Source organism: Bombina bombina, chromosome 3 (assembly GCF_027579735.1).
Source record: "Bombina bombina isolate aBomBom1 chromosome 3, aBomBom1.pri, whole genome shotgun sequence".
Lineage (NCBI taxonomy): Eukaryota > Metazoa > Chordata > Amphibia > Anura > Bombinatoridae > Bombina > Bombina bombina.
The window spans coordinates 180,735,185-180,759,583 of NC_069501.1; the positions used below are offsets into that span (position 1 = coordinate 180,735,185).

The following is a 24,399-nucleotide window of genomic DNA, read 5'->3' on the forward strand; positions in this document are numbered from 1 at the left end:
ATCTTAGGTTAGGATTTATTTTACAGGTAAATTTGTTATTATTTTAACTAGGTAACTATTAAATAGCTATTGTACCTGGTTAAAATAATTACCAAGTTGCCTGTAAAATAAATATTAATCCTAAAATAGCTACAATATAATTATAATTTATATTGTAGCTATATTAGGATGTATTTTACAGGTAAGTATTTAGCTTTAAATAGGAATAATTTATTTAATAAGAGTTAATTTATTTCGTTAGATTTAAATTATATTTAACTTAGGGGGGTGTTAGTGTTAGGGTTAGACTTAGCTTTAGGGGTTAATCCATTTATTATAGTAGCGGTGAGCTCCGGTCGTCAGATTAGGGGTTAATAATTGAAGTTAGGTGTCGGCGATGTTAGGGAGGGCAGATTAGGGGTTAATACTATTTATGATAGGGTTAGTGAGGCGGATTAGGGGTTAATAACTTTATTATAGTAGCGCTCAGGTCCGCTCGGCAGATTAGGGGTTAATAAGTGTAGGCAGGTGTCGGCGACGTTGAGGGGGGCAGATTAGGGGTTAATAAATATAATATAGGGGTCGGCGGTGTTAGGGGCAGCAGATTAGGGGTACATAAGTATAACGTAGGTGGCGGTCGGCAGATTAGGGGTTAAAAAATTTTAATCGAGTGGCGGCGATGTGGGGGGAGCTCGGTTTAGGGGTACATAGGTAGTTTATGGGTGTTAGTGTACTTTAGAGCACAGTAGTTAAGAGCTTTATGAACCGGCGTTAGCCCAGAAAGCTCTTAACTCCTGCTATTTTCCGGCGGCTGGAGTTTTGTCGTTAGAGCTCTAACGCTCACTTCAGAAACGACTCTAAATACCGGCGTTAGAAAGATCCCATTGAAAAGATAGGATACGCAATTGACGTAAGGGGATCTGCGGTATGGAAAAGTCGCGGCTGAAAAGTGAGCGTTAGACCCTTTAATCACTGACTCCAAATACCAGCGGGCGGCCAAAACCAGCGTTAGGAGCCTCTAACGCTGGTTTTCACGGCTACCGCCGAACTCTAAATCTAGGCCTAAATGAGCATCTATCTTCTTCAGTGTAGTATGATATTTGTGATTAAGTGAAAAATATATACAGTAATGGTGTTTTTACCCAAATAAGACAAAATCTGTCCTATGAAAAACACAATAAATAACATATTTGCACTCTGGAAAATGATTATTAACTCATTTCCAGGACTTATGAAGTAATTAGTTTTATATACCCCCAGTCATAAATTACAGGTAGAAAAAGTACAACTGATTAATGTAGCAGGGTTCTGAAGTTGGGAGTATGAGTGTCAATTAAATCGAATCAACAGTTAAAGTTAAGGAAAAGGGGGAAAATAAATTATGAAAGTACAACTCATAGATTTTTGGGAGAATTTATTTTTGTTTTATTTGCCTTTAAAGGGATATGGTACTGTAAATTCTGTTTCCCCCTAATTGTGTTTTAAAGTATGTGTTATATTAGCTGTTTGTTATTACATTTGTGGAAATGTATCCTTAAGGTTTATTTTTTGTATTGTAATAGCTGGTTTTGCTAATTGAATCCACAAGTCACTGTTCTCAAGATGATACTCATTCAAATGGGCTGAACCAACAGGAATAACAAACTTCCTTGTCATATCTGTTTCTAGATACACAAAGACAATACTTAGGTATTGAAAATGTAATTATGGGTCTAAAGAAACAATCTCTGATGCTTATAATACTATGCAGTTTGTATAACAAGCTACAGGGTCTACCCTTTTAACTTTAACTGCAACCTGCTTCAATGCAAATACCCCTAATATCTGACCTGATCCCCTCTACCTAATTATTTCTTATGGTGACCTTTTGCACAAGTGACCCTAATTCAGAATATTGTTTATATGACTACTAGTATAATGTTTTATTGCACTATAGTAAGCTATCAATATCGCAGGCCTACGCTCAATCTGCTATTACAAGTTGATGATAAAATAGTTTTGCAATGAATGTTTAGCGTGGCCAGCATCTCTTTAGTGTTCACTATACTTTTAATGAATAGCATTGCAGCGATAAACATCATTCATATTACAAGTTATCAGTTATTTATTGCGAGCAATGTGTTTATTATCAACATAAATGTATAAAAAGTGTTTTAAAGTGATGTGGTATAATAGTTCAAAATTAAATGCGCATGAGTGCATTTCAATTTGAAACATAAGCATTTTTGCAATATACTTCCATTAGCAAAAATGCTTCTAGTAAAAGTCACTGTTTTCAGTAGCATACTCACATATCCAGTGAGGGCCCATGCACCAGTATTCATAACCCTGCATTCCCAGAGAGCTGGAGGTTGTGTCCCCTTAGCTCTACTCATGACCTCCTACTCTCCTCCTCTCTTGTTACCTCATCGCACTCCCGTTTACAGGACTTCTCCAGACTGGCTCCCATCTTGTGGAACTCTCTGCCTCGCTCTACAAGACTCTCCCCTAGTTTTGAAAGCTTCAAACGCTCCCTAAAGACTCTACTATTCAGGGATGCATACAACCTACGCTAACCTTTCTTTATACCAGTTTTTCTCCTTCATTGCTATCCCCTGAACCCCCTTAGCATGTAAGCCTAAGTGTCCAGCTGTTTGTAGATCACCTTCTTAAGAGCTGGCTACAACAGTGCAACTTTTGGCAGGGCCCTCTACCCATTTGATCCCTATAATTGTTTTGTTGTACTCAGCATTTGTTTATAGCGCTGCAGAATCTGTCGGTGCTCTACAAATAATCGATAATAATAATAATAATAAATACATATATTTAAATAAAAATAAAAATAAACATTTTTAAAGGTATAGAAAGTTAAAAAAATCAATTGTGCATGGGTCCATTTCAGTTTGAAATGGAAGCAATTTTTGCAATATACATCCATTAGTAAGGTCTGAGATATAGGGGGGAGCAGTGCAGTTGAGGGCTTTGTATGTCAGAGTGCAAATTTTGTGTTTGATCCTAGAGGCAAGAGGAAGCCAGTGAAGGGATTGGCAGAGAGGTGCAGCAGATGAAGAGCTATGTGTAAGGAAGATGAGCCTGGCAGAGGCATTCATTATGGATTGTAGAGGAGCTAGGCGGCAGGTGGGGAGACCACAGAGGACAGAGTTGCATTAATCGAGGTGCGAAAGGATGAGAGAGTGGATTCAAATCTTAGTTGTGTCTTGTGTAAGGAAGTGTCTAATTTTAGAGATGTTTTTAAGGTGGAAGCGGCAGGCTTTAGCCAAGGACAGAATGTGAGGAGTGAAAGAAATATCTGAGTCAAATGTGACCGCAAGACATCGGGCATGCGGGGTAGGGGTAATGATGGAGTTGTTGACAGTTATAGAGAAATTGGGGCTGGAGATTTTTGAAGAAGGGGGGAAAATAAGGAGCTCAGTTTTCGAGAGATTTAGCTTGAGGTAGTGAGAGGACATGTGAGAAAGACAGTTAGTGACACGGGTTAACAAGGAAGGAGATAGGTCTGGTGCAGAGAAGTAGATTTGGGTGTCGACGGCATACAAATGATATTGGAAACCGTGGGACTTTATTAGGGAACCTATTGATGACGTGTAGATTGACAAGAGAAGGGGACCGAGGACAGAGCCTTGCGGTACTCCGACAGAAAGTGGTGATGGGGCAGAGGAGGCCCCAGAGAAGGCTACACTAAAGGTATGGTTTGACAGGTAGAAAGAGAGTCACGAGAGGGCTGTGTCACAGATGCCGAAGGATTGGAGGGTTTGGAGCAAAAGAGGGTGGTCAACAGTGTCAAAGGCTGTGGACAGATCAAGGAGGATAAGCAGAGAGACGTGACCTCAACTCAATATATATACTGTATATATATATATATATATATATATATATATATATATATATATAGTTAGAGCTATAGAGACATTTATATTAAAAAAATATATCTACAGGGAGTGCAGAATTATTAGGCAAATGAGTATTTCTCTTGTTAAGTGTATCCAGTCCACGGATCATCCATTACTTATGGGATATATTCTCCTTCCCAACAGGAAGTTGCAAGAGTCCACCCACAGCAAAGCTGCTATATAGCTCCTCCCCTAACTGCCATTACCAGTCATTCTCTTGCAAGTCTCAACATAGATAGGAGGTCGTGAGAGTCTGTGGTTTTTTATACTTAGTTTATTTCTTCAATCAAAAGTTTGTTATTTTTAAATGGCACCGGAGTGTGCTGTTTATCTCAGGCAGTATTTGGAAGAAGAATCTGCCTGCGTTTTTTCTATGATCTTAGCAGACGTAACTAAGATCCAGTTGCTGTTCTCACACATTCTGAGGAGTAAGGTACTTCAGAGGGGGAATGGCGTGCAGGTTTTCCTGCAAATAAGGTATGTGCAGTAAAATATTTTTCTAAGGAATGGAATTGACTAAGAAAATACTGCTGATACCGAAGTAATGTAAGTACAGCCTTTAAATGCAGTGAAAGCGACTGGTACCAGGCTGATTGATAGAGATATATGCTAAGGTATGTGCAGTAATATATTTTTCTAAGGAATGGAATTGACTAAGAAAATACTGCTGATACCGAAGTAATGTAAGTAAAGCCTTAAATGCAGTGATAGCGACTGGATCAGGCTTATTAATAGACATACATACTCTTATAAGAATGTGTTTTAAAACGTTTGCTGGCATGTTTAATCGTTTTTTAACATATGTTTGGTGATAAAACATATTGGGGCCTAATTTTTCCACATGGCTGGCTTAAATTTTGCATAGAAACAGTTATAGGGAAGGTAATCCACAGCTCAGCTGTGGCAGTTTTGTTGTGTCTGTTTAAAAAAATGTCGTTTTTTTTTTTTTATCTGTTTTTTGCATTAAGGGGTTAATCATCCATTTGCAAGTGGGTGCAATGCTCTGTTAACTTATTACATGTACTGTAAAAATTTCGTTTGATTTACTGCCTTTTTTCACTGTTTTTCAAATTTTGACAAAATTTGTTTCTCTTAAAGGCACAGTAACGTTTGTTATATTTGCTTGTTAACTTGATTTAAAGTGTTTTCCAAGCTTACTAGTCTCTTTATTAGTTCTAACATGTCTAACATAGAGGAGGCTCTGTGTTTATTATGTTTAAAGCCATGGTGGAACCCCATTTTAGAATGTGTACCAGATGTACTGATTTCATGTTAAACAAAAAGATCATTTTTTGTATTTAAAAACATTATCACCAGAGGATTCTGTCGAGGGGGAAGTTATGCCGACTAACTCTCCCCACGTGTCAGACCCTTTGACTCCGCTTTAGGGACTCACGCTCAAATGGCGCCAAGTACATCAAGGGCACCCATAGCGTTTATTTTACCAGAGGATTCTGTCGAGGGGGAAGTTATGCCGACTAACTCTCCCCACGTGTCAGACCCTTTGACTCCCGCTCCAGGGACTCACGCTCAAATGGCGCCAAGTATATCAATGGCGCCCATAGCGTTTATTTTACAAGACATGGCAAAGGTTGTGTATAATACACTGGCAGCAGTATTAGTCAGACTACCTGAAATTAAAGGAAAGCAAAACAGCTCTGGGGGTAGATACAGAGCATACAGACGCTTTAAGAACCATGTCTGATACTACCTCCCAATATGCTTAGTCTGTGGGTGATATTTGTGACTCAGGGAAGATGATTTAACCTGATTCTGATATTTCTACATTTAAAATTTATGCTTGAGAACCTCCACTTGTTGCTCAGGGAGGCTTTAGCTGCTCTGAATGAATGTGTACAATCGCAGTGCCAGAGAAATTGTGTAGACTGGATAAATAATATGCAGTGCCGGTGTGTACTTATGTTTTTCCAATACCTAAAGAGGTTTACTAAAATTTTTCATAAGGAATGGGATAGACCAGGTGTGCCATTCTCTTCCCCTCCTATTTTTTAGAAGAATGTTTTCTAATAGTTGCCACCACACGGGACTTATGGCAGACAGTTCCTAAGGTGGAGAGAAGAGTTTCTACTCTAGCTAAGCGTACCACTACCTCTGGCGAGGACTGTTGTGCTTTTTTAGATCCAATGGATAAAAAATGTTTATTCAACAAGGTTTTATCCTGCAGCCCCTTGCACGCATTGCTCCTGTCACTGCTGCTGCGGCGTTCTGGTTTGAGTCTCTTGATGAGGCTTTACAGGCTCCATTGGATGAATATATTTGACAAGCTTAGAGCACTTAAGCTAGCCAATTCCTTTGTTTTCTGATGCCTTTGTTCCTTTGACTAGACTAACGGCTAAGAATTCTGTTTTTTACTATACTGGCGCGCAGAGCGCTATGGCTTATATCATGGTCAGCTGTCGTGACTTTAATAAATAAGCTACTTAACTTCCCTTCAAGGGGCAGACCCTATTCAGGCCTAGTTTGAAGGAGATTATTACTTATATCACTGGAGGAAAAGATCATGCCCTTCCTCAGGACAGGTCCAAATCAAGGGACAAAAAAGGCCTAATTTTCGTGCCTTTCGAAAATTCAAGGCAGGTGTGGCATCAACTTCCTCTAAGGCAAAATAAGAGGGAACTTTTGCTCAGTCCAAGGCGGTCTGGAGACAACCGGACCTGGAACAAAGATAAGCAGGTCAAGGAGCCTGCTGCTGCCTCTAAAACAGCATGAGGAACGGACCCCTATCTGGTAACGGATCCTATAGGGGGCAGACTTCATTCTTCGCCCAGGCGTGGGCAAGAGATGCCCAGGATCCCTGGGCATTGGAAATTATACCCCAGAGATATCTTCTGGATTTCAAAGCTTTCCCCCCCAAAAAAGTGGAGTTTTTGCCTTTCACAAAAATGAAAGAGACATTCTTGCATTGTGTATGTGACCCATTCAGTTCCAGTAGAGGAACAGGGACACAGTTTTCCTCAAATCGGTTTGTGGTTCCCAAGGAAAGGAAACCTTCAGACCTATTTTGGATCTAAAAGATCTTAAACAAATTCTTTAGAATTCTAACATTTAAGATGGAAACTATTCATACCATCTTAACTATGATCCAGGAGAGTCAATAGAGGACTACAATGGATTTGAAGGATGCTTATCCTCACATTACGATGCATAAAGATCACCATCGGTTTTTCAGGTTTGCCTTTCTAGACAGGCATTACCAGTTTGTAGCTCTTTCCTTTGGGTTAACTACAGCCCCTAGAATCTTTATGGAGGTTCTGGGGTCACTTTGGCGGTCCTTAGGCCGCGGGGCATAGAAGTGGCCCCTTATTTAGACGACATCCTGATACAGGCGTACACATCCAAGTTGCCAAGTCTCATACGGACGTAGTACTGGCATTTCTGAGATCGCATGGGTGGAAAGTGAACAAGGAAAGAGTTCTCTATCCCCAATATCAAGGGTTTCCCTCCTAGGGATTCTGATAGATTTTGTAGAAATTAAAATTTACCTGACGGAGTCCAGGTTGTCAAAGTTTCTAAATTTCTGCCGTGTTCTTCATTCCATCCGCGCCCTTTGGTGGCTCAGTACATGAATGTAATCGGCTTAATGGTAGCGGCAAGGGACATAGTACCGTTTGCACGCCTACATTTCAGACCACTGCAACTATGCATGCTCAGCCAGAGGAACTGGGATTACACAGATTTGTTCTCCTGTTAAATCCGGACCAAGAAACCAGAGATTCTCTTCTCTGGTGACTATCTCGGGTCCATCTGTCCAAGGGTATGACCTTCCGCAGGTCAGATGGGACAATTGTTACAACAGATGCCAGCCTTTTAGGTTGGGATACAGTCTGGAACTCCCTGAAGGCTCAGGGATAGTGGACTCAGGAGGAGACCCTCCTTCTAATGAATATTCTTGAACTGTGAGCGATATTCCATGCTCTTCAGACTTGGCCTCAGTTAGCAACTCTGAGGTACATCATATTTCAGTCGGACAATATCACGACTGTGGCTTATATCAACCATCAAGGGGGAACAGAAGTTCCCTAGCAATGTTAGAAGTCTTAAAATAATTCACTGGACAGAGACTCACTCTTGTCTAAAAGCTATCCCTATCCCAGGTGTTGAGAACTGGGAGGCAGATTTTCTAAGTCGTCAGACTTTTCATCCGGGGGAGTGGGAATTCCCTCCGGAGGGGTTTGCACAAGATTAAGCAGGAGAGTGCTTTGGTGCTTTTGACAGCGCCTGCGTGGCCACGCAGGACCTGGTATGCAGATCTGGTGGACATGTCATCCTTTCCACCACGGTCTCTGCTTCTGAGACAGGACCCTCTACCTCAGGGTCTTTTCAACCATCTAAATATAACTAATCTGAGATGGACTGCCTGGAGACAGAACGCTTGATGTTATCAAAGCATGGCTTCTCCGAGTCAGTAATTGATACCTTAATACAGGCATAAAAGCCTGTCTCTAGGAAAATTTAACATAAGATATGGTGTAAATATCTTATTGTTATGAATCCAAGGGTTACTCATGGAGTAAAGTCTGGATTCCCAGGATATTATCTTTTCTCCAAGATGATTTTGAGAAAAGGGTTGTCAGCTAGTTCTTTAAAAGGACAGATTTCTACTCTGTCTATTCTTTTGCACAAGCGTCTGGCAGGTATTCTAGACGTTCAGGCATTTGGTCAGGCTTTGGTTAGAACCAAGCCTGTGGTTAAAAATGTTGCTCCGCCATGGAGCTTAAAGCTGGTTCTTAAGGTTGTTCAAGGAGTTCCATTTGAACCTTTTCATTCCATAGATATCAAACTTCTATCTTGGAAAGTTCCTTTTTGGTAGCTATTTCCTCGGCTCATAGAGTCTCCGAGTTATCTGCGTTGCAATGTGATTCTCCTTATCTGGTTCTCCGTACGGATAAGGTAGTCCTGTGTACCAACCTGGGTTTTTACCTAAGGTGGTATCTAACAAGAATATCACTCAAGAGATTGTTGTTCCATTCTTGTATCCTAATCCTTCTTCAAAGAAGGAACGTCTATTACACAATTTGGACGTGGTTCGTGTTTTAAAGTTTTACTTACAAGCTACTACAGATTTTCATCAAACATTCACCTTGTTTGTTGTCTATTCTGGACAGAGGAGAGGTCAAAGGACTTCAGCAACCTCTCTGTCTTTTTGGTTAAAAAGCATAATTCATTTAGCTTATGAGACTGCTGGACAGCAGCCTCCTGAAGGGATTACAGCTCATTCTACTAGAGCTGTGGTTTTCACTTGGGCCTTTTTTAAATGTGGCTTCTGTTGAACAGATTAAAAGATGGAGTCTTGGTCTGCGTTTCATACTTTTTCAAATTTAACAAATTTGATACCTTGCTTCTTCGGAGGCTATTTTTGGGAGAAAGGGTTTTTTACAGGCAGTGGTAACTTCCGTTTAAGTACCTGCCTTGTCCCTCCCATCATCCGTGTACTTTAGCTTTGGTATTGGTATCCCATAAGTAATGGATGATCCGTGGACTGGATACACTTAACAAGAGAAAACATAATTTATGCTTACCTGATAAATTTATTTCTCTTGTAGTGTATCCAGTCCATGGCCCGCCCTGTCACTTTAAGGCAGGTAATTTTTCCATTAAACTACAGTCACCACTGCACCCTATGGTTTTCCTTTCTCTGCATGTTTTCGGTCGAATGACTGGTAATGGCAGTTAGGGCAGGAGCTATATAGCAGCTTTGCTGTGGGTGGACTCTTGCAACTTCCTGTTGGGAAGGAGAATATATCCCATAAGTAATGGATGATCCGTGGACTGGATACACTACAAGAGAAATAAATTTATCAGGTAAGCATAAATTATGTTTTTGACCACATCATCCTCTTTATGCATGTTGTCTTACTCCAAGCTGTATAGGCTCGAAAGCCTACTACCAATTAAGCATATTAGGTGATGTGCATCTCTGTAATGAGAAGGGGTGTGGTCTAATGACATCATCACCCTATATCAGGTGTGCATAATTATTAGGCAACTTCCTTTCCTTTGGCAAAATGGGTCAAAAGAAGGACTTGACAGGCTCAGAAAAGTCAAAAATAGTGAGATATCTTGCAGAGGGATGCAGCACTCTTAAAATTGCAAAGCTTCTGAAGCGTGATCATCGAACAATCAAGCGTTTCATTCAAAATAGTCAACAGGGTCGCAAGAAGCGTGTGGAAAAACCAAGGCGCAAAATAACTGCCCATGAACTGAGAAAAGTCAAGCGTGCAGCTGCCAAGATGCCACTTGCCACCAGTTTGGCCATATTTCAGAGCTGCAACATCACTGGAGTGCCCAAAAGCACAAGGTGTGCAATACTCAGAGACATGGCCAAGGTAAGAAAGGCTGAAAGACGACCACCACTGAACAAGACACACAAGCTGAAACGTCAAGACTGGGCCAAGAAATATCTCAAGACTGATTTTTCTAAGGTTTTATGGACTGATGAAATGAGAGTGAGTCTTGATGGGCCAGATGGATGGGCCCGTGGCTGGATTGGTAAAGGGCAGAGAGCTCCAGTCCGACTCAGACGCCAGCAAGGTGGAGGTGGAGTACTGGTTTGGGCTGGTATCATCAAAGATGAGCTTGTGGGGCCTTTTCGGGTTGAGGATGGAGTCAAGCTCAACTCCCAGTCCTACTGCCAGTTTCTGGAAGACACCTTCTTCAAGCAGTGGTACAGGAAGAAGTCTGCATCCTTCAAGAAAAACATGATTTTCATGCAGGACAATGCTCCACCACACGCGTCCAAGTGCTCCACAGCGTGGCTGGCAAGAAAGGGTATAAAAGAAGAAAATCTAATGACATGGCCTCCTTGTTCACCTGATCTGAACCCCATTGAGAACCTGTGGTCCATCATCAAATGTGAGATTTACAAGGAGGGAAAACAGTACACCTCTCTGAACAGTGTCTGGGAGGCTGTGGTTGCTGCTGCACGCAATGTTGATGGTGAACAGATCAAAACACTGACAGAATTCATGGATGGCAGGCTTTTGAGTGTCCTTGCAAAGAAAGGTGGCTATATTGGTCACTGATTTGTTTTTGTTTTGTTTTTGAATGTCAGAAATGTATATTTGCGAATGTTGAGATGTTATATTGGTTTCACTGGTAAAAATAAATAATTGAAATGGGTATATATTTGTTTTTTGTTAAGTTGCCTAATAATTATGCACAGTAATAGTCACCTGCACACACAGATATCCCCCTAAAATAGCTATAACTAAAAACAAACTAAAAACTACTTCCAAAACTATTCAGCTTTGATATTAATGAGTTTTTTGGGTTCATTGAGAACATGGTTGTTGTTCAATAATAAAATTAATCCTCAAAAATACAACTTGCCTAATAATTCTGCACTCCCTGTATATAAGTGTTATGGGTAAGTCAGAAATCAATTACCCAAGCGGCTGTGGGTAAAGCCCAATGTGCTGTAATTCATCTGTGGGTAAAGCCCGATGTACTGTAATTCCCCCATCTACACTTTTTTTTTATATATATTTTTGAACCACCGATCTTCTGGCATCCATCCCCTGTTGAACCCCCAGGCGGATTCAAAAAAAGATAGTGAAGATGGGAGAATTACAGTGCATCGTATATATGTTTGATCCAGTGACTCAATCAGTCTGAGGGAATTTATGATCTTACATCGGGCTTTACCCACAGCCGCTTGGGTAATCCTAGCATTAGCCGGGTAATGCTAGGATTACCAAATATCTGACTTTACCCGCAATATATATATATGTATATGTATGTGTGTATATTTATATATATATATATATATATATATATATACAGTATATATATATATATATATATATATATATATATATATATATATATATATATATATATATATATATATATATATATATATATATACTAGAATTTGTGACACACACATATATATATATATATATATATATATATATATATATATATATATATATATATATATATATATATTGGCTTAGCACGCCCTTCACATTAGCACTTCAGCAAAAGCCAAAAAAGGGTTTTGTAGGCACCCCAAGGAAGTCTATTGGGAGAGGGATTTAATGCGGCAGTGCTGTCAGCGCTCCAGATAAAAATGCGCCTGAGGTATTTGCTCAATCGATAACTTTTTACTTTAATCTTGTAATATGAGCGCATGAATAAAAGCGCTATTGATTTGACTTTGGCGGTGTTAATTTTAAATAGCGCTAATATTTTTGTGCTCCACTTAAAATCTAGCCCTTATTGTTCCTTGGGTAGACATATAACTGTTAAAGAACAACTGTAGCATTAAGAATTTCTATTTTCTACAGCACTTCACTCTTGACACAGTCACTGAGTCAATTACGCAGTTTGCAAATCTTTTTCAAGCTGTATTTTTAAATATTAGTACAAAATAGTATACTCAATAAGACACTGTTAAAACAACCACACACAAAAAGACACCTTATTTGCACATTTTTCATTTTTTTCTTTTATTGCAGAAGCGTTTTATTGAAATGATTTCATCGTTGAGTGCACCAGAATAATACATTTAGAGTTAAACACATTAGTTAAAGCTGACAGTACACGCAGACAATACTTGTTTTTGTTGAAATAGACATGCATTTTTCAGTTTACCCAAATTAGTATGTAAACATTATTATCATATTTTCCCTGCAAGTCTTATAATCAGTCATCGCTGATCTTTCATTATGCACGTTGTCTGAAGAATAAAATTGAGCCTTTAGCATAAAATGACAGCCCCTATTCCTGTTAAATCACTGTGTCCTGCCCATGCAACAGCCTGTAAATCATCATAAAAAAACTACAGCCATTAGTATAGCTCTCTGCTAATTCCCAAGTTAGGTGATGAATCACGTTTTGCTCAATAGTCAGCCTGTTTCTCTGAAGTTACATTTTACTGTTTATTACCCAAATTCTGCTCAATGACACATACAATAATTGCCAGAATGCTTAATATTTTATTTTTGTCAAATCTTTTAACCTTTCAGTAAAAATTCATTTTTAAAAACACATTTTTAAGCTCTAGTGGGTATTTTCAGTTAAGAATAGCCAATCAGCATGAAGTAGCAGATTGCTATAAAAAGTGACTAGATACATTCTTAGTTAAAATTAGAATCTGTGATTGTAACATTCATAGAATGAACAGTTATGCCAAGAAATGCATTATTATATTTATAAAATTATATTTATTTTGCTTGTATTTTAGCCAGAAGATATGTGTTTTTCCCCGACAGTGTTAAAGAGACACTGAACCCAAATGTTTTATTTAGTGATTTAGATAGAGTAATGCAATTTTAAGCAACTTCTAATTTACTCCTATTATCAATTTTTCTTCATTCTCGTGTTATCTTTATTTGAAAAAGAAGGCATCTAAGCTATTTGTTTGGTTCAGGACCGTGGAAAGCACTTGTTCATTGGTGGATGAATTTATCCACCAATCAGCAAGAACAACCCAGGTTGTTCACTAAAAATGGGCCGGCATCTAAACTTACATTCTTGCATTTCAAATAAAGATACCAAGAGAATGAAGAAAATTTGATAATAGGAGTAAATAGAAAGTTGCTTAAAATTGCATACTCTATCTGAATCACAAAAGAAAAAATTGTGTTCAGTGTCCCTTTAAACTTTCTAAACACAACTTTTTTGAGACTTTATCAACCTTAACTAAACAGTCATTAGTTTTAAACATTTACATATGCGTTTTATTCCTATCTCTGAAACTGTTTCAACATAAAACTATTTTTAAAAGGTTTAACTTGCTTGAGTTTTAAGAATTTTTTTTTTGTTTGTTTTAGATTTTGAGATACAATTTGTTTTTACAATATAGTCAGCCAATGAGGATGAGGTTGTAAATTTACTTTAAGTGGCTAAATGCATTTTAATAAAACATTTAATCTCTGATTATGTTACTAGATAAAAATAGGCTAAGAAATCAGTTACTGTTTTTAATGAATATTAATCCCTAATTATCTAATTTGCTTTGCTCTCTTGGTATCCATTGTTGAAAAGCATACCTAAGTAGGCTCAGGGGCAGCAATGCATTACTGTAATATAGCTGCTGATTAGTGGCTGCACATACATATCTTCCAATATTTGTGGTTGAGCATGAGGGATACAGAAAATTGACAAGAGCCGTCACCATTTTGTGGGTGGAGCCATGTTGGGAGGGGAAAGATTGTGGGTGGTTAGTGGGAGGGATTGTGGGTGTTTCAGGGTGTTCCATTGATGGGGCTATAGGAAATTCTGTAAAGAGGGACATATGACTGTCTCAGAGGGAGATAGCTCAGAATCAGGTAATGTCACTCTCAAATAGGGACAGTTGGGAGGTATGCGGGCATATATGCCTCTGGTCATTGGCTCACCTGATGTGTTCAGCTAACTCCTATTAAAGCATTGTTGTTCCTTCAACAAAAAGGATACCAAGACAATGAAGAAAATTTGATAATAGAAGTAAATTCGAAAGTTGTTGAAAAATGAATTCTCTTTCAGAATCATGAAAGTTTCATTTTGGCTTTACTGTAGCTTTAGGTAACCTTTACAATACATACATATATCACAATACGTTTTTACAGTATTTGCCATAGTTTAGTTAAAAGATTTTGGTTCTAAAATGAAAAGTTATTTTATGTCACCATGCAAAAACATCCACTGCAAAGATTGTTATTCATACGAGTTTATATTCATCATTTTTCAATCCGTGTTTGCTTATATGATATGCCCTTCACAGCAGGGACTCCTGTTCATATTTATTTACCCATCTGTTTAGCACTTAACCTTATGCTGACCTTTTATTGACGTGTCAAGAATCTATACATAGATATTTCGCACACTGCTGGGAACATGCTTAATTATATATAAAGGATAATATGAATGGTAAATCAAAAAGTTGTCACTAGCACATTTCAAAACTATTTTTATATAATTACTTCACAGTTTGAGTTTAAATGTCTGTTAAAGAATGGCTTTTCTCAATGTGAGATAGTTCCAAGTAACACTTTCCAATATAACTTCATTTTACTTCTATATTCAAAGAAGTTTACTCATACCAGTGAAGAAAACCAGTAGAGTTGGGCAATGGCACGTAAAAATATGGTATTGCCACCCTGCAAATAAAAATCTAAGTCATTATGGCTTATATAACATTTGAATTCTGAGTGGTTCTTGTCACCCTTTTCACAGTAAGAATTTAATAGGAGGACCATTTTTTCTGTCTTTTTTATTATTAATATAAAGAAACATTCACAGACTTTTAAATGTTGAAATATAAGATTCACTTGTATTACACTTTATAATTTAAGTGTAGAATCTCTAGGACTCTATGGGAGATCCTGCAGACATTATGGACTAGATAAATTTCCCCGTTTGTGGGAGCGTGATAATTAACCAACCATTACAGGTGGCTGGTTATTGCTCCCGCGGAGCTATCAGTAGCAATTAGTGCACATAAAAGAGATACTAAATCCAATTTTTTTCTTTCATGATTCAGATAGAGCATAAGCAACTTTATAATTTACTTCTATTATAAATTTTTCTTCGTTCTCTTGCTATCTTTATTTAAAAAAAAAAGGCAACTAAGCTAAGGAGCCAGCCAATTTTTGGTTTATTACCCTGGACAGCACTTGTTTATTGGTGAGTGCATTTAGCCATCAATCAGCAAGCACAACCCAGGTTGTGAACCAAAAATGGGCCGGGATACTAAACTTACATTCTTGCTTTTCAAATAAAGATTGCAAGATAATGAAGAAAAATTGATAATAGGAGTAAATTAGAAATTTGCTTAAAATTGCATGCTCTTCTGAATCATGAAAGAAAAAAATTGGGCTCAGTGTCCCTTTCCGATCTCTGGTTGATATTCTAAAATTGACCCAAAATTCCCTAAAAATAGGGGGCATTATAGTTTTTTATTTTAAAACTATTTAACTTTTTTTTTTTTAATTAATAAAAACTCCACTAAGCAGTATTTTGGGGTTAAGGTTGGTGGGAGTGGGGTATTAGAAAAAAAAAAGGCACTTAAAAGAGCCTTTACATTGGGGTCTATGGGAACTGTGTGTCCCCAGTAAATATATATGTATATCAGCATATACATATATATTTTCTAACTGCTGCTCATCCCTGTACTACTTACCTCTTTGCTGTGCTAGGTTCTGATGCCGTCTCTGTCGGCAATATCGCTTTAATTAGCTAAAGTGACATTTTGCACTCCACTTGTAATCTGACCCTATGTTGGTAACAGCTGAGGCCAATTTGTAGGAACCTGGGTAGAAGCAGGAATGAGAGTGCTCTTAACCAATAGAAAGAAGCCATACATTCTGTAGTATGCAAGTTGATTCATTTTTTTCTTTAACTCTATAGAACTAGATTGTGCTTCACCATTGTCTTTTTTTCTAAGGCCTAGATTTGGAGTTCGGCGGTAGCCGTCAAAACCAGCGTTAGAGGCTCCTAACGCTGGTTTTGGGCGCCCGCTGGTATTTGGAGTCAGTGATTAAAGGGTCTAACGCTCACTTTTCAGCCGCGACTTTTCCATACCGCAGATCCCCCTACGCCATTTGCGTAGCCTATCTTTTCAATGGGATCTTTCTAACGCTGGTATTTAGAGTCGTTTCTGAAGTGAGCGTTAGAGCTCTAACGACAAGATTCCAGCCGCCTGAAAATAGCAGGAGTTAAGAGCTTTCTGGCTAACGCCGGTTCATAAAGCTCTTAACTACTGTACCCTAAAGTACACTAACACCCATCAACTACCTATGTACCCCTAAACCGAGCTCCCCCCACATCGCCGCCACTCGATTAAAATTTTTAACCCCTAATCTGCCGACCGCCACCTACGTTATACTTATGTACCCCTAATCTGCTGCCCCTAACCCCGCCGACCCCTGTATTACATTTATTAACCCCTAACCTGCCCCCCACAACGTCGCCGCCAGCTACTTAAAATAATTAACCCCTAATCTTCCGACCGCAAAGCGCCGCCACCTACGTTATCCCTATGTACCCCTAATCTGCTACCCCTAACACCGCCGACCCCTATATTATATTTATTAACCCCTAATCTGCCCCCCTCAACGTCGCCGACACCTGCCTACACTTATTAACCCCTAATCTGCCGAGCGGACCTGAGCGCTACTATAATAAAGTTATTAACCCCTAATCCGCATCACTAACCCTATCATAAATAGTATTAACCCCTAATCTGCCCTCCCTAACATCGCCGACACCTAACTTCAATTATTAACCCCTAATCTGCCGAGCGGACCTCACCGCTATTCTAATAAATGTATTAACCCCTAAAGCTAAGTCTAACCCTAACACTAACACCCCCCTAAGTTAAATATAATTTACATCTAACGAAATAAATTAACTCTTATTAAAGAAATTATTCCTATTTAAAGCTAAATACTTACCTGTAAAATAAATCCTAATATAGCTACAATATAAATTATAATTATATTATAGCTATTTTAGGATTAATATTTATTTTACAGGCAACTTTGTAATTATTTTAAACAGGTACAATAGCTATTAAATAGTTAAGAACTATTTAATAGTTACCTAGTTAAAATAATAACAAATTTACCTGTAAAATAAATCCTAACCTAAGATATAATTAAACCTAACACTACCCTATCAATAAAATAATTAAATAAACTACCTACAATTACCTACAATTAACCTAACACTACACTATCAATAAATAAATTAAACACAATTGCTACAAATAAATACAATTAAATAAACTAGCTAAAGTACAAAAAATAAAAAAGAACTAAGTTACAAAAAATAAAAAAATATTTACAAACATAAGAAAAATATTACAACAATTTTAAACTAATTACACCTACTCTAAGCCCCCTAATAAAATAACAAAGCCCCCCAAAATAAAAAATTCCCTACCCTAGTCTAAATTAAAAAAGTTACAAGCTCTTTTACCTTACCAGCCCTGAACAGGGCCCTTTGCGGGGCATGCCCCAAGAATTTCAGCTCTTTTGCCTGTAAAAGAATAAATACAATACCCCCCCCCCCAACATTACAACCCACCACCCACATACCCCTAATCTAACCCAAACCCCCCTTAAATAAACCTAACACTAAGCCCCTGAAGATCTTCCTACCTTGTCTTCACCATCCAGGTATCACCGATCCGTCCTGGCTCCAAGATCTTCATCCAACCCAAGCGGGGGTTGGCGATCCATAATCCGGTGCTCCAAAGTCTTCCTCCTATCCGGCAAGAAGAGGACATCCGGACCGGCAAACATCTTCTCCAAGCGGCATCTTCGATCTTCTTCCATCCGGAGCGAAGCGGCAGGATCCTGAAGACATCCAGCGCGGAACATCCATCCGGACCGACGACTGAACGACGAATGACTGTTCCTTTAAGGGACGTCATCCAAGATGGCGTCCCTCGAATTCCAATTGGCTGATAGGATTCTATCAGCCAATCGGAATTAAGGTAGGAATTTTCTGATTGGCTGATGGAATCAGCCAATCAGAATCTAGTTCAATCCGATTGGCCGATCCAATCAGCCAATCAGATTGAGCTTGCATTCTATTGGCTGATCGGAACAGCCAATAGAATGCGAGCTCAATCTGATTGGCTGATTGGATCAGCCAATCGGATTGAACTTGATTCTGATTGGCTGATTCCATCAGCCAATCAGAAAATTCCTACCTTAATTCCGATTGGCTGATAGAATCCTATCAGCCAATCGGAATTCGAGGGACGCCATCTTGGATGACGTCCCTTAAAGGAACAGTCATTCGTCGTTCAGTCGTCGGTCCGGATGGATGTTCCGCGCTGGATGTCTTCAGGATCCTGCCGCTTCGCTCCGGATGGAAGAAGATCGAAGATGCCGCTTGGAGAAGATGTTTGCCGGTCCGGATGTCCTCTTCTTGCCGGATAGGAGGAAGACTTTGGAGCACCGGATTATGGATCGCCAACCCCCGCTTGGGTTGGATGAAGATGTTGGAGCCAGGACGGATCGGTGAACCTGGTATGGTGAAGACAAGGTAGGATGATCTTCAGGGGCTTAGTGTTAGGTTTATTTAAGGGGGGTTTGGGTTAGATTAGGGGTATGTGGGTGGTGGGTTGTAATGTTGGGGGGGGGGTATTGTATGTTTTTTTTTACAGGCAAAAGAGCTGAAATTCTTGGGGCATGCCCCGTAAAGGGCCCTGTTCAGGGCTGGTAAGGTAAAAGAGCTTGTAACTTTTTTAATTTAGAATAGGGTAGGGAATTTTTTATTTTGGGGGGCTTTGTTATTTTATTAGGGGGCTTAGAGTAGGTGTAATTAGTTTAAAATTGTTGTAATATTTTTCTTATGTTTGTAAATATTTTTTTATTTTTTGTAACTTAGTTCTTTTTTATTTTTTGTACTTTAGATAGTTTATTTAATTGTATTTATTTGTAGCAATTGTGTTTAATTTATTTATTGATAGTGTAGTGTTAGGTTAATTGTAGGTAATTGTAGGTAGTTTATTTAATTAATTTATTGATAGGGTAGTGTTAGGTTTAATTATATCTTAGGTTAGGATTTATTTTACAGGTAAATTTGTTATTATTTTAACTAGGTAACTATTAAATAGTTCTTAACTATTTAATAGCTATTGTACCTGGTTAAAATAATTACAAAGTTGCCTGTAAAATAAATCTTAATCCTAAAATAGCTACAATATAATTATAATTTATATTGTAGCTATATTAGGGTTTATTTTACAGGTAAGTATTTAGCTTTAAATAGGAATAATTTCTTTAATAAGAGTTAATTTATTTCGTTAGATGTAAATTATATTTAACTTAGGGGGGTGTTAGTGTTAGGGTTAGACTTAGCTTTAGGGGTTAATACATTTATTAGAATAGCGGTGAGGTCCGCTCGGCAGATTAGGGGTTAATAATTGAAGGTAGCTGTCGGCGATGTTAGGGAGGGCAGATTAGGGGTTAATACTATTTATGATAGGGTTAGTGAGGCGGATTAGGGGTTAATAACTTTATTATAGTAGCGCTCAGGTCCGCTCGGCAGATTAGGGGTTAATAAGTGTAGGCAGGTGTCGACGACGTTGAGGGGGGCAGATTAGGGGTTAATAAATATAATATAGGGGTCGGCGATGTTAGGGCAGCAGATTAGGGGTACATAGGGATAACGTAGGTTGCGGCGGTTTACGGAGCGGCAGATTAGGGGTTAAAAAAAATATGCAGGGGTCAGCGATAGCGGGGGCGGCAGATTAGGGGTTAATAAGTGTAAGGTTAGGGGTGTTTAGACTCGGGGTTCATGTTAGAGTGTTAGGTGCAGACGTAGGAAGTGTTTCCCCATAGAAAACAATGGGGCTGCGTTAGGAGCTGAACGCTGCTTTTTTGCAGGTGTTAGGTTTTTTTTCAGCTCAAACAGCCCCATTGTTTCCTATGGGAGAATCGTGCATGAGCACGTTTTTGAGGCCGGCCGCGTCCGTAAGCAACTCTGGTATCGAGAGTTGCATTTGCGGTAAAAATGCTCTACGCTCCTTTTTTGGAGCCTAACGCAGCATTTGTTTGAACTCTCGATACCAGAGTTAATTTTATGGTGCGGCCAGAAAAAAGCCCGCGGAGCGTTAACAGCCCTTTTACCGCCGAACTCCAAATCTAGGCCTAAGTATGTTAAAAAGTTCACTTAATTCATAGAAGCTGATTTGGTTCCTACCCCCACCTCATAAAATTATATAGTATCCCATTCACTATATGGCCAAACAAAATCTTTGTCAAATTCCTATTCCTTATGTTACTTGCCCTTGCAAATGATGTAGAGTCTAACCCTGGTCCCCCAACAAATTCCATTCCTAGCCTTCCAGCTAAAAAGGGCCTCTCCTTTGTGCACTGTAATATCCACAGCTTACTACCAAAAATCGATGCACTGCAAGCTTGGTGTTTACAATACAAGCCCAAAATCATTGTGATCTCTGAATCGTGGCTAACTGCAAAAATACCTGACTCTGCAATTGAATTACTTGGTATTCATGCCATAGAATTGACAGAGCAAAGAGAGGTGGCAGCATTGTAATTTATGTTGACAATTCCACAAAGTTCACCCCCTTACAAAAATCTAGCTCTCCTGCCACCTTTGATTTCCTTTCTGGTACAATTGAGATCCCGTGCAGTAAATCAATCATTGTTGCAGGAATCTACCGTCCACCTAACTCCCCTGTGCATTCCATTTCTGACATAGCACATCTCCTTAGTGAATCCATAGCTCAAAACTCAAAAAGTGAAATTTTGGTTTTTGGAGATTTTAATATGGATTGGCTGAATCCAAAAAATAATAGTTGTTGCTCGCTGTTTAAATCTTTGCAGCTAACGCAATTAATCTCCTCCCCAACTCACATAAACATCAAAAGCCATAATCATACCCTGCTTGACTGGATTCTCTCCACTTCTCCTGACCAAATCCAGGAGGCAGTTGTTCTCCCTAACAATTTCAGTGACCACTGCTTAGTGTACTGCATACGCAAAATAAAGGCAACTAAATCCTCTCCCAAGGTTAAAATCACCAGGTCCTTCAAAAAATGTAATCTTCAATCATTTCTAAATGACATCAAGAACCTCTCCTGGCACAAATTAAACCTAATCCCAGATCTAGACTCTGCAGTTGAACTCTTTCAGTCTGAACTCCTACAAGTTTGGAATTTACATGCCCCACTGCATAAGGTGAGAGTAAAAGGAGCACACTTGAATTGGATCACAGCTAACCTCATTCAAATGTACCAGTTTCGGGATTCATTGTGGTCAAAGTTCAAGCATACTGGCTCTATGAACGATCACTGTGTATATAGACAATGGCGAAATATATGCACTAAACAAACAAAATTGGCCAAGGCCCAATATTTCTGTGAAAATCTGAACAATAACATATCTAACCCTAGAAAGTTTTGGAAACTCATAAATAACTTACAAAATCCACCAATCCACTCCCAACCAAACCCTGCAACTCCCCTTAGAAGTAGCAAATGCCTTTAACAATTATTTTGTCGGATGCTCCACTACCCTGATTGACAAACTAATAAATGGCACGCATCCTGAAACTACAAATGTGGATCAGGCCCCACTAAAACAGCAAAGACCCAATATAGAGAAGTTCAATTTTAGACCTGTACCCATCAATGTCATTAAAAACACCTTAATAATCTAAAAATGAAAAAACAGTCTGGACCTGATCAAATCCCAGCAATGCTGTTGAAGCTCAGTGCACCAGCAATTGCTATGCCTGTCGCAACCCTAATTAATGAATTCTTGATGTCTGGATACATACCTAAACTCTGGAAAACTGCAAGAGTAGTGCCTATTCATAAAAGTCGGGAGTTAACCTTGTTTTCTAACTATCGCCCTATATCATTGCTCCCAGTATTGTCAAAAATCTTAGAAAAATGCGTCCATACGCAATTATGCGAGTATTACCAACTTTCTAACTATCTGACCCCTGATCAATCAGGTTTTCACCCGAATCACTCCACTACAACTGCCCTCCTAAAAGTTTGCAACGACATTCAAACTGGCATGGAACAAGGAGACCTAACTGGAGCTTATTTTCCTTGATTTTGCAAAGGCCTTTGACACAGTAGACCATGACATACTACTGCTCAAACTAAAAAACTCTGGTATTGCTGATCATCCGTTAACCTAGTTTCGATCATATGTATCGGATCGATCACAATATGTCTCCATTTCTGACAGTGACTCCCTCCCTCTCCCAGTCACGTGTTGGTGTTCCCCAAGGTTCCATTCTCAGCCCCCTACTATATACATTATTTATAAATGATCTGCCTAATGGCTGCAAATCCTCAACTGTACACATGTATGCAGATGACACGGTAATCTATGCAAACAATTCTGATCTGCCGCAGCTTGAGGCAGTGCTCCAAGACCAGTTCACAGAGGTAGAAAATTGGATCTCAAAAAACAAACTCTTCCTAAACACTGACAAAACTGTCACAATGATCTTTGGAATGGGACCTAAATTACACAAATTACAAAATTACCATCTACGCATCAAAACAAAATCCAATTGCATACTGTCCGCAGTCCACTCTTTCAAATACTTGGGTAGGTTGTTAGACCCTAATCTATCTTTTGGCCTCCACATAGAAAAACTTGCATCTAAACATTATCCAAAACTAGGTGCCCTGTACAGAAACAAATCTTGCCTCAGCCCTACAGTAAAGGAAAAGATTTACAGCAAATGCTAATGCCTATCATGGATTACGGGGACGTAGTATACGCACCTGCACCGCAAACTCACCTTAATAAACTTAATACATTGTATAACTCATTCTGCCGCTTTGTGTTACAATGTAATTACAGGACCCACCATTGTGACATGCTAAAAGAACTAAACTGGCTGACGCTGGAATGCAGACGCACCCTCCATCTTTCCTACCTTGTGTTTAAGAGCCTTTCTGGGAAGCTCCCACCCTACCTGAGCAAAATGCTCTCCCCGGCTATTCCCACCTCCTATAACCTCTGATCCAGTACCAGCACATTATTTAGCTTGCCTCAATACAAAAAGAAAGCAGCTCGATCCTCCTTTTCCTACAGAGCACCACAGGACAGTTATGGAATGACCTCCCGCACACTCTCAAAACTTCCCCAAGCCTAATATCCTTTAAGAGATCCCTCTCTACATATCTCAAAACGGATTGCACCTGTCATGGTTGATTATATATTTCCTACCTGTTCTATGTTAAATTTTTGCATATATTGTGTATTATTATTGTTTTTGAATTTTATTGTACCCTATTGTATCAATGCAATGTTTTGTTGACCCAGGACATACTTGAAAACGAGAGAAATCTCAATGTATCCTTCCTGGTAAAATATTTTATAAATAATAATAATAATAATAATAATTGTTTGGCCTGTCTGATTCGAAATAAAATCCACTTCTAGGAGCTGCTGTGCCCATAGATGGTTTGTGCAACATGCAATGATGCTAGTTGCACTTCTGAAAAGTGGATCCAAGAGATTTAGAGTGTTATAATTATATCACAGCCCTGAGATCAGTATCTGAGTAGTCTGCAGCAAAATACAGTAGATTGAAGGAGGGACATTTTTCCTATGGCCCCAGAAAAGTATTTAGATACAAGGACTGTAGATGGGGATCATTATCAACAGAGAAATCCCAACGCAACATATATATTACGGCACACAATTAGTTAACAAGACTGCATCTATTTAAACGTTGTTTTAATAATTTAAGGTATCAGAAAAAAACATTTTACATGTTAAATAGTGATATAAACAAGGGTAAACCAATATAATAATATAATTATAAATATAATATAAATTAGATATTGTAAATGTGCCTGAGTTTGAGGTCTGAGGCTGCAGGGATAAATATCTTCCAGAAAATATGGGTGGCACTTTATTTATTGTGTCACTCCCTGCACCATTTTATAGTGTAGTAGCTAATTTGAAGATGTTTCTGATGAGGAATGTAGGCCCTATTATTTGCAAATGAAGGCAACGTAACCCTCTTATTAAAAAAGTGATTGCCAAAAAATTTAGGACTAATA

At 38.8% G+C, this 24,399-nt stretch overlaps 1 long non-coding RNA gene across 1 annotated transcript in view; it reads right to left on the reverse strand.

Annotated features, from left to right (window-relative positions):
- The window catches only part of LOC128651542 (uncharacterized), a 66,526-nt gene that overhangs the window by 25,892 nt on the left and 16,235 nt on the right, over window positions 1–24,399 (reverse strand). The window contains exon 2 of the long non-coding RNA XR_008401117.1: window positions 16,000–16,128. This is a non-coding gene — a long non-coding RNA (uncharacterized LOC128651542). The remainder of the gene's footprint in view (window positions 1–15,999; window positions 16,129–24,399) is intronic.